This window comes from Impatiens glandulifera, chromosome 8 (assembly GCF_907164915.1).
Source record: "Impatiens glandulifera chromosome 8, dImpGla2.1, whole genome shotgun sequence".
NCBI classification, from domain to species: domain Eukaryota; kingdom Viridiplantae; phylum Streptophyta; class Magnoliopsida; order Ericales; family Balsaminaceae; genus Impatiens; species Impatiens glandulifera.
The window spans coordinates 43336773-43345371 of record NC_061869.1 but is presented as its reverse complement, the minus strand read 5'-3'; the positions used below and the strand labels follow the sequence as shown (position 1 = coordinate 43345371).

The 8599-nt window shown below is 30.0% G+C and overlaps 1 long non-coding RNA gene across 1 annotated transcript; it reads left to right on the top strand.

Moving 5' to 3' along the window:
* The first annotated feature begins 5312 nt into the window (after positions 1-5312).
* On the top strand, positions 5313-6003 carry LOC124911398. Its single transcript, XR_007096613.1, has 4 exons — positions 5313-5340; positions 5423-5472; positions 5676-5762; positions 5959-6003. It is a non-coding gene; the product is annotated as an uncharacterized LOC124911398 (long non-coding RNA).
* Positions 6004-8599: the final 2596 nt, after the last annotated feature.

The following is an 8599-nucleotide window of genomic DNA, read 5'->3' as shown; positions in this document are numbered from 1 at the left end:
TGTTTCTATCTAAGGCTTTAAAGATAATTCTTCTGCAGTGGTTGTCTAGGTTGTTCTTCCTCTTGTCGTTGGCTGTCCATTCACTTCTTTCCTTTTCAATCTTTATCAGTCCGTCAGAAAGAATGAACATCATCTAATCATCCATGGTGATCAGATGCAAATGCATCCGAATATTCCAGTCGACAAATTCTTCACTTTCTAGCATCGACGGTTTCTCATCGTGAGTCATGCTTTTTACTTGGGTATTGAGACTAGCTACTCTGATACGAATTGATAGGATCGAGATCGCCGATAGGGGACCGGGGTCTGGCTAAAGGAGAACGCTTACACACTCACAACGGTTGATACTAATCTGGTTCGAGATTAATACTGGTCTCAACACCACACAAACTGTCACAAACTCTTGAACCGGGTTCAAGGGAGGAAATGTTTGTTTCAGCCTGAAGCAACACACAAATCGGACTGAAATAAGAATGGAGAAGGATCGGTTGGAATAAAAAGGAATCGGTTCGGATATTGAAATGAGCGAAATGAAAAGAGAACACAACACAAGGATTTTATGTATGTTCGGAGATAAAGCTCCTACGTCACCCCTTCTTCTCAAACAACGAGATGGATATTCACTAGGAATATTCAAACACACAATACAATCTGTCAAATGATCAAGGCTTATTTACTGTTTGATATTGACTTACAACTCTTCACACATAATAAGAATTGTAATACACTGGACAGTATGTAAATACAAAGAACACTTAACACTTCTAAAAGAATGAATTAATTGGTTTCTCACTTGATAACTCTGTAACTTGATTTGAAAAACCGTGGTTGCTGCTTTTTTCAGCTTCTCCTTTTATAGTGGAAATATGACAACGGTCATATTTCTCTCTCTGATTTGTTGGTCAAAAGGAGCAGCCTTGCATTAAATGTGGTTGATGCTTCCCAAGGCATAAGACAGCTGGCCTGATTTGTCTTTACTTGACTTTATCATTCTGGCGGTTTTGAAAATTACCTACTCCTAAGGAGTTGCTTTTGGACTTATACTAAAATGGGTAACTGCACATTTGATTATATTTCTGCTGCCTGCAGTCAAACTTGTATCAAAATGGTAATGGCACAGTCTGAACCTTTGAGATCTTCCTTCTGCACATTCTCAAAGATATCTGTTTGCACCAAAATTTCAACGGCCAACATTTCCATATCTTTGATTTTGTCTTTGAATAATCTGCCCATTGGAAATGTACGTTGGCTTTGGATTTTCAGAAAGTTGAACCAACTAGACATCATCGGTTGACCGGTCCTACCGAAGAGTAGCGACCGATCAAAGAAAAGGATTCACCGATCCTGAAGTTGAGCCGAGTCGGTCTTTTAAGGAGATCGGTCAACGGTTTATGCCGCTTCAGAGGAATCGGTTTGACCGACCAATTGAAAATATGAATGTGCTTTGTTTTTTCTGCACAAAAGGTTGAATTTGATTAAGTTCTTAGATAACTAATTACTTATTAATTAACTATCTAATTTATTTAACATATTATGTAAATAAAAATATATTATTTGAAATATAATAATTATTCATTTATATTTAATAGGGCCGGTAAAGAATTTTTATTTATTCGATTAAAGGATATCTTTTTTAGCCATTGTCCCAATTTGGGACCCAGAAAATTTATACATTAGACTATGTTTTTCAATTATCGAGATCTACTGTAAGATATTTTTGAAGAAAAAATTATATATATTTTATTTTAATCACCGGATCAACCAACCTCGTGATATTGATAAAATAATTTAAAATAAGCAAGCTGGCTTTCTATTTAATATTCCATAACATAGCACTTGGTGTTAGGTCAAACTATCATCAATTTAACAAATGAGAGTAAAAAAAGTATTCAAAGAAAATAATTGAAATAACATAAATTTTGTTTGGGGTAAGCTCATTTGATGTTGAGTTTCTTGAAATATTTTATCAAAAATATTTTTATTTAACACATTGTAGTTTTTTTCAATCACTAATCACTCAATTCTTAAATCAACCTAATGAAATACTTTTACTATGTCTTTATCAAATTTAAATTTTAAAAATTAATATTATAATTTAAACAATTAAATAATTTGTTTTCTTATCAATTAAATTTAAAAAACAAAAATATTAAATAACCCACTACCAAACAAGTTCTAAACCAAGTTCAGATTTATTTAAATAATTTATTATTATTTCATTTATTTTTATAATCACGGTTATCTATCAAAATATCTTTTAATTTTTTTTTATTGTATATCAATGCATCTTCTTATAACTCAAACTATACTAATATTTTCAACATGAAATTTTTAAATAGTCCTATAATATATACTTTAATGATTTTTTTACATAATTTGATTCATTTGAATTCCTAGTCACTCCATCTTATTTGTCCATTCTTAGCTTTAATTTATTTATATTTTATCATTGAACGTGTTTGAACAATAATTATTTTTAACTGATTGATTGTTTTTAATATTTGGAATAATTATTTAATAACTAATATTATATGTATTTTTTTCCATATATTATTTATAAAAAAAATTTATTCGAATTAAAAAAACTTATGTTTAGTATTTAATTATGTCTCGCTTATATTCCATATAATTAACCATGGGATAGATAAATTATTTTTATGTGTTTGAGAAAAGGTTTATTTCAATAAAAAAAATCAAAATATGTTGTAAGTCAAATTTTTCTTGGTGCATTCAATAACTTATTTTATTTTTATTAGAGGGTGTCTATATTTTATCTTCCTAATTTTTCTTGGTGCCATGTTGGATGATCCTCTAAAGTGATTCCGAGATAACAATTTGTATTGTGGTTGTTGTTTAGGCTCTCAACTAGAATCTTCTTAAGCGTTTTATGGACATTTTGGATTCTAAATGCCTACTTTGTGATGACAATGAAGAGACAATGAATTATTTGTTTGGTGACTGTCCGTTTACATTTGAATTATGGAGCCGGTTTACAAAAACTATGGAGTAGAATTTTACTAGAAGACTTTGGTTTATATAGAGACTATACAAACATAGTAGGAAACTCAGGATTTAACAGATGCTTGTTCTGAACTTCTAGCACTCACTCTGGTTAATAGACAACTTTTGTTCAACTTACAACAATTAATATTCTCTCAGCTTATACCATGTATCCTTTTATAAAATTGTTAGAGAGTAAGAGTTTAGAGCTTATGTAAATCAGAACTGTAATTGGGGGAGTCACCGTTGTGCTGTAAAGATCTTTTATAGTGAAGTGTAACAACGGTTGAATCTGAATCTTGGATTATGAAATGACATACCTCAAATCCAGAAATTTGGGGATCCGCCGTACCGGAACTACAGGGGTTCGTCGTTCATAAGTCTAGGGATTTGACGTTGTACTTTTATTTTGAGATGTAGCAACGGTCAAGTCGACTTCGTAGATACGTGTTGAATTTCTAATGGTTGAGCACTTGGTGGTAGTTGTAATAAGCTGATTATGAAGTCTGCTTATAACCAACTCTACTGTCCACTGCGCTGATGAGCTATGTAAATAAGCAGAGTATTTCTTAAGACGTCTACTCACTACAACAAAACCTACTTTCAACCGCCCTTATCTGCCAACGCATATTAAGGGTGGGTAAAAGTTAAAAGAAAAAAAATACTTTGCCAACCTTTGTACATTTACAACCACCTTTAATTTTTTTTGTATATAAATTTTTTTTAAAACCTTATAATTTAACTATTCTAAATTTTAATATTTTTATTTTAAACTTTATAAATATTTTATTTCACTATTTTAATTTTATAATTTGAATTTAACTTAAAATTTTATTAACATTAAAAATTTATTATTATTTTTTATATAACATAATTCTTAAACTTTTTATATCATTATTAAAGTTTTTTATTAACAATTTTCTTTTAATTAATTATTATTTAAATTTAATTTAATTAAAAATAAATAAATAATATAAATTAAAAATAAATAAATTAAATATTATATTTAAAAACAAAGATTAAACTTATATGTTTATTTAAATTAGAAATCTTTCTTTTGTCTATAATTAGAAAAGCCCAAGCCTAAGCCCATCCCAAGTCCAAGCGTAATTAAATTTCTTTGAACAGATACATTCATTTTCTAACCTAATCACCGACTCTCTAGCTATTTCCTTCCTCCTATCTTTAGAGAGCAGATCTTCATCATCATATTCCTGCTATGTCTTCCTCGTGGAGCTACATCGAATTCCTCCATCTATCTAACTATGTAATCACTTACGACTCCTCCTTCTCGTGGACGTCGCAATCAACACACAGGCAATCACTTTTGTTTATCTTCTTCTAATTCTTTGAGAATACACGATCGGAGAAAATCGATTCGAAGAAGTCTCGTCAGTATGTATCGATTTCCCTCTTTTTTTGTCAGCAATTACTACTTAAAACGAAATTTGAGTTTCTTTTTATCTGGTGAATTTGAATCAGTGAATTTCTACTACGTCTTCCGATTAATTAGGGTTTATATTAGCTAGGAGGAGAGCATGAATGGAAAATAGATCCTAGCTATATATATAAAAAAACTGGACTGTGGTTTCAGCCTTTGGTAGTAGGTAGTTAAAGAAATCAATTATCTTCATCAGTTCCACATACTCATATTCTTCTTGGCACTGTTTCATGATATTATACAGTCCAGTTACACAGTTTGAGTTGCAAAACTCAGGGTATTTTAACTATAAATACAAACTAACCAAATTTGTATTATATTGCAAGAGGAATGAACTTATATAAATTGTTTTTTATCTTCCAGATCCGTAGTTGGAAAAATTGAAAAAATTGGGATTCGGAGATTACATCCCCTAACTTTGAATTTTCCACCGGTAGGATTATTATTATTATAGGAATTTTGATTAAACGTTTGAAATTTATATTTTTTTCTCTTTGTGGGTATGTGCATATCCTTCAAGATTTAGGCTTACCACCAGACATTATTTGTTCGAGTTCACACAAATTTCTACCGTCGGAGTCCATTCTTCTTCTATATTGTAAGACATATTTATTATATCTTTTATTGGTTTGGCTGGTCCATTGATAACAATATGTTGCAGGGATACTTCTTTCAACAAATTTTCAGATTAGTGACTAAGTCTGACTGTTTAACGTTGCGAAATAGTTTCATAAGTGTAAGAGTTTCTTCTTTAGAATGAAATTCATTGAGAGAGGATGATGATGATCTTCATTTGTTCTACTGGTGCAGGTTTATATGGGTCCAGGAAGTAAACTTTACTTCCAAAAGTATATCCAAACGTAATTGGAGGATGATTTCAAAACACTTGTAGGAGTAAGGTTATTATCTAAACAAATATAATTTTTTTAGATTAAAAAATACGTAATTTACTTAAAATTGTATTATTTTTAATATTAACAGTCATGTCTTGTGGGCGTCATTTGTGATCTTCTTGCTCCTGAATATTAATGGTGAGACATTGTTCTTCTGGGAATAGCCGTGGCTTTTCTTTCCAAGATGAATTATGAACTCATAAGAATCTTCTTTCAGGATGGCATATATTTTTTTAGGGATCATTGATTCCTGTAGTGTTAAGGATTAAGGAATATCTTTTTATGAACTTGTCTTGTTTATGAATTTAGATGTAATTTGAGGACTATACTGTAATTTTCAGATAATCTTGGTGGTTGAAACAGAGCTTCAAGTTATTATGAAAAAAATGGCTATGGAAATCTCATACACCTGGGGCATTTGTAGCTGTGTAAGTGATAACAAGCTCTAAACCTTGTACCTTTTTTCCTTTGTTTCGTCGGCTTACTTCTTCCTTGATTTTTTTATATTTTAAGGGATAACAATTGTATTCCCCTTTTTAGTTGACTATTAACTCCTCTTCTAATAAATTGTTTCTTTTGACATGGTTATATCAAATAACTGGGTAGTTTGTCTACTTTAAACAGAGGGGCTGCTTTATTGGTTGAAGCTGCAGTATGGGTGATCCAGATGCACAATATGAACTAGGTTGTAAGCTTAGAGTTGATGTAATTTTTTTATTCTTTGTTATTTTTAATTGTTCTAAAGATTAGAAATATATTCTTATGAAAATTCTCTTTGTGTTTGAACAGAATAAATATGTTCAGTTGGGTCATCAAGCATCATTCTATTTGGAGAAGGCTAGGTACATTTTTTTTTGCTGCATAGGTACGGATTTATTATTTTGTTTGGAGAAGGCATACCAAATTTTTCATAGAAAGTTTTCTGTAGTATCAATATGACAAGGAATATCTTATATGTTTATTATTTTCAATAATATCTACAATAATATCTTATATGTTTATTATTGTTTTTTTCTTTTTATACTAAGACCAAGGTATGACAGTTTTATACTTTTATGTTTGAGCTATAATACTATAAAAGGAAAATTAATCTTCTGTATTTGGTTTTTTTTTTTGACAGTATTGATGACTGGATGAAGTATTGTTGTTAGAACATATTCTAAGTTCTATTTTTGGATTTAATCCATTCCAGGTTTGTCTTGTCTATCTTTGTTTGATTGTTGATTGATTGAATGTTTCTATATAACATATATGATATCTGCTAGAGATAATTATTTATAGAAATATTTGTCAGTGATAGATATGTGCACCAAACATCCTTATTAATCATGATTATCAAAGAAATTCGACAATTATTATTGTCGATCTTTATATAATTAATAATATTATATATTATTGACTTAAGTATATTCACTAAGGTATTCTACTCTAAATAGTTTATACTTTATGTCTCACGATCTTTATTGGTTATTTCAAGTCTTTATTTTGCATATGAATTGTCTCATAGAATTTGAAAACATCTTTAAACTAGATATTTGTATTTCCAAGACTATTATTTTGCCAATTCTACATTGGAAATACTCTTTTTTTTGTCTAGATTTATATAGTTAAACTATTGATGGCACTTTTTCGGATTGAAATTATAAAAAGTTGGGTTATTTGGTGAACAGACTTAATATTTATTAGTATTTTGGCTGATAAATTAATTGATAAGAGAGTAGGTAAAAGTTTTTGGATTATTTGAAGATTATTCAAATAACCCAAATTAATTAGTCATTGTTAAACTGAAAAACTTATTTATGTTTTTGGCTTAATCTAGATACAAAACTAGACATAAAATGTATTTTTAAATTGGGTTATATAGAATTCTAGGTCATGTGAAACATAATCCAATGTAGATTCATATTTGGTTGAAATGGTGTTTTCAAATTGGTATATTGATCTTCAAGAATTCTCAAAGTTTATTCTTGAAATTTTGTAATGAACCATCTTAATATCTAGATTCCAATAATTGAAGATCAATTTAATTCCCTTTTAGAAGTTTAATTGTGAAGAATGAATGATTCAAGTGTTATATGCTCGTCTTCATCTTTGAGCTGTCAAATGCATGAAGAAGCAACCAGGTTTTGTTGTTCAAATTTTGTGTCGATTTAATTTACATCAATATACCATTTTTCTTTCTTTATCTTAAAAAATAACCTTTTTCACATGTTTGCAGATTTGGTCCAAGAAGAAGTGGATGTCCAAGAAGAAGATTAAGTGGATGAACCCATTCATTTCCACTTCTCCATTTACTGTTTTGTTTAAAAATTAGTTTATTTTGTTTGAAATATATTTGATGTTGGGAGAATTTAGTTAATTTTGTTATTATTAAAAATGTTACTCATGAGTATTGCAATTATTTTTAAATGTTCTTTTTTAATGAATATTTAATTTTAAAAATGAAAATTCGAATAAATTTTTTAAAATAAAATAATAATTATTTTTAAAAATTACAAGCTTTTGGCGACGCTTAAATTGATTCTATCGACGCTTAAATAAGCGTCGTTATAACAAACGCCCACCCTGCTTATGGCGATGCATGAATAAGTGTCGGTAATATTTTTGGCGACGCTTTTAAGGATTGGCAGAAGTCTTTTTAAGCGTCGCCGTAGGTCTGTTTTGTTGTAGTGACTAAAGAAGGTTGTTGCCCGCAGTTCTTTAGACTGTTGTCGAAGCAAAGCGTCTACTCACGCTTCTTCAGACCACTGCGTCTGTTGAAGTGAGACGTCTGCTCACATTTCTCCAGACCACTACATCTGTTAAGGTGAGACGTCTGCTCGTGCTTCTTCAGACCATTACGTCTGTTAAGATGAGACCTCTGCTTGCGCTTCGTCAGACCATTGTGTCTGTTGAAGTGAGACATCTGCTCGCGCTTCTTCAGACCACTGCGTCTGTTGAAGTGAGACGTATGCTCGTGCTTCTTCAACCTGAGACGTATTATTTCACTAAGACATCTACGTCTGCTTGCGCTTCCTAAGCTGTACTTGCGCATAGACATTTGCACAACTTAGTTTTATTCAGTTAGTCATCATCAAAACTATGTCTTATAAGACTAAACTTAGTTTTATCTAAGTTCTTTTTAATAAATTAAAACATTTAATCTTAATTAAATTTTTTTTTAATTTTTTTTATGTAGCTTATTTTAACAATTTTTTAGTCACCCGAATAAATTACATTATAAATTGCTTTATTAAAATTTATTTTTTATAAATTTTATATTATT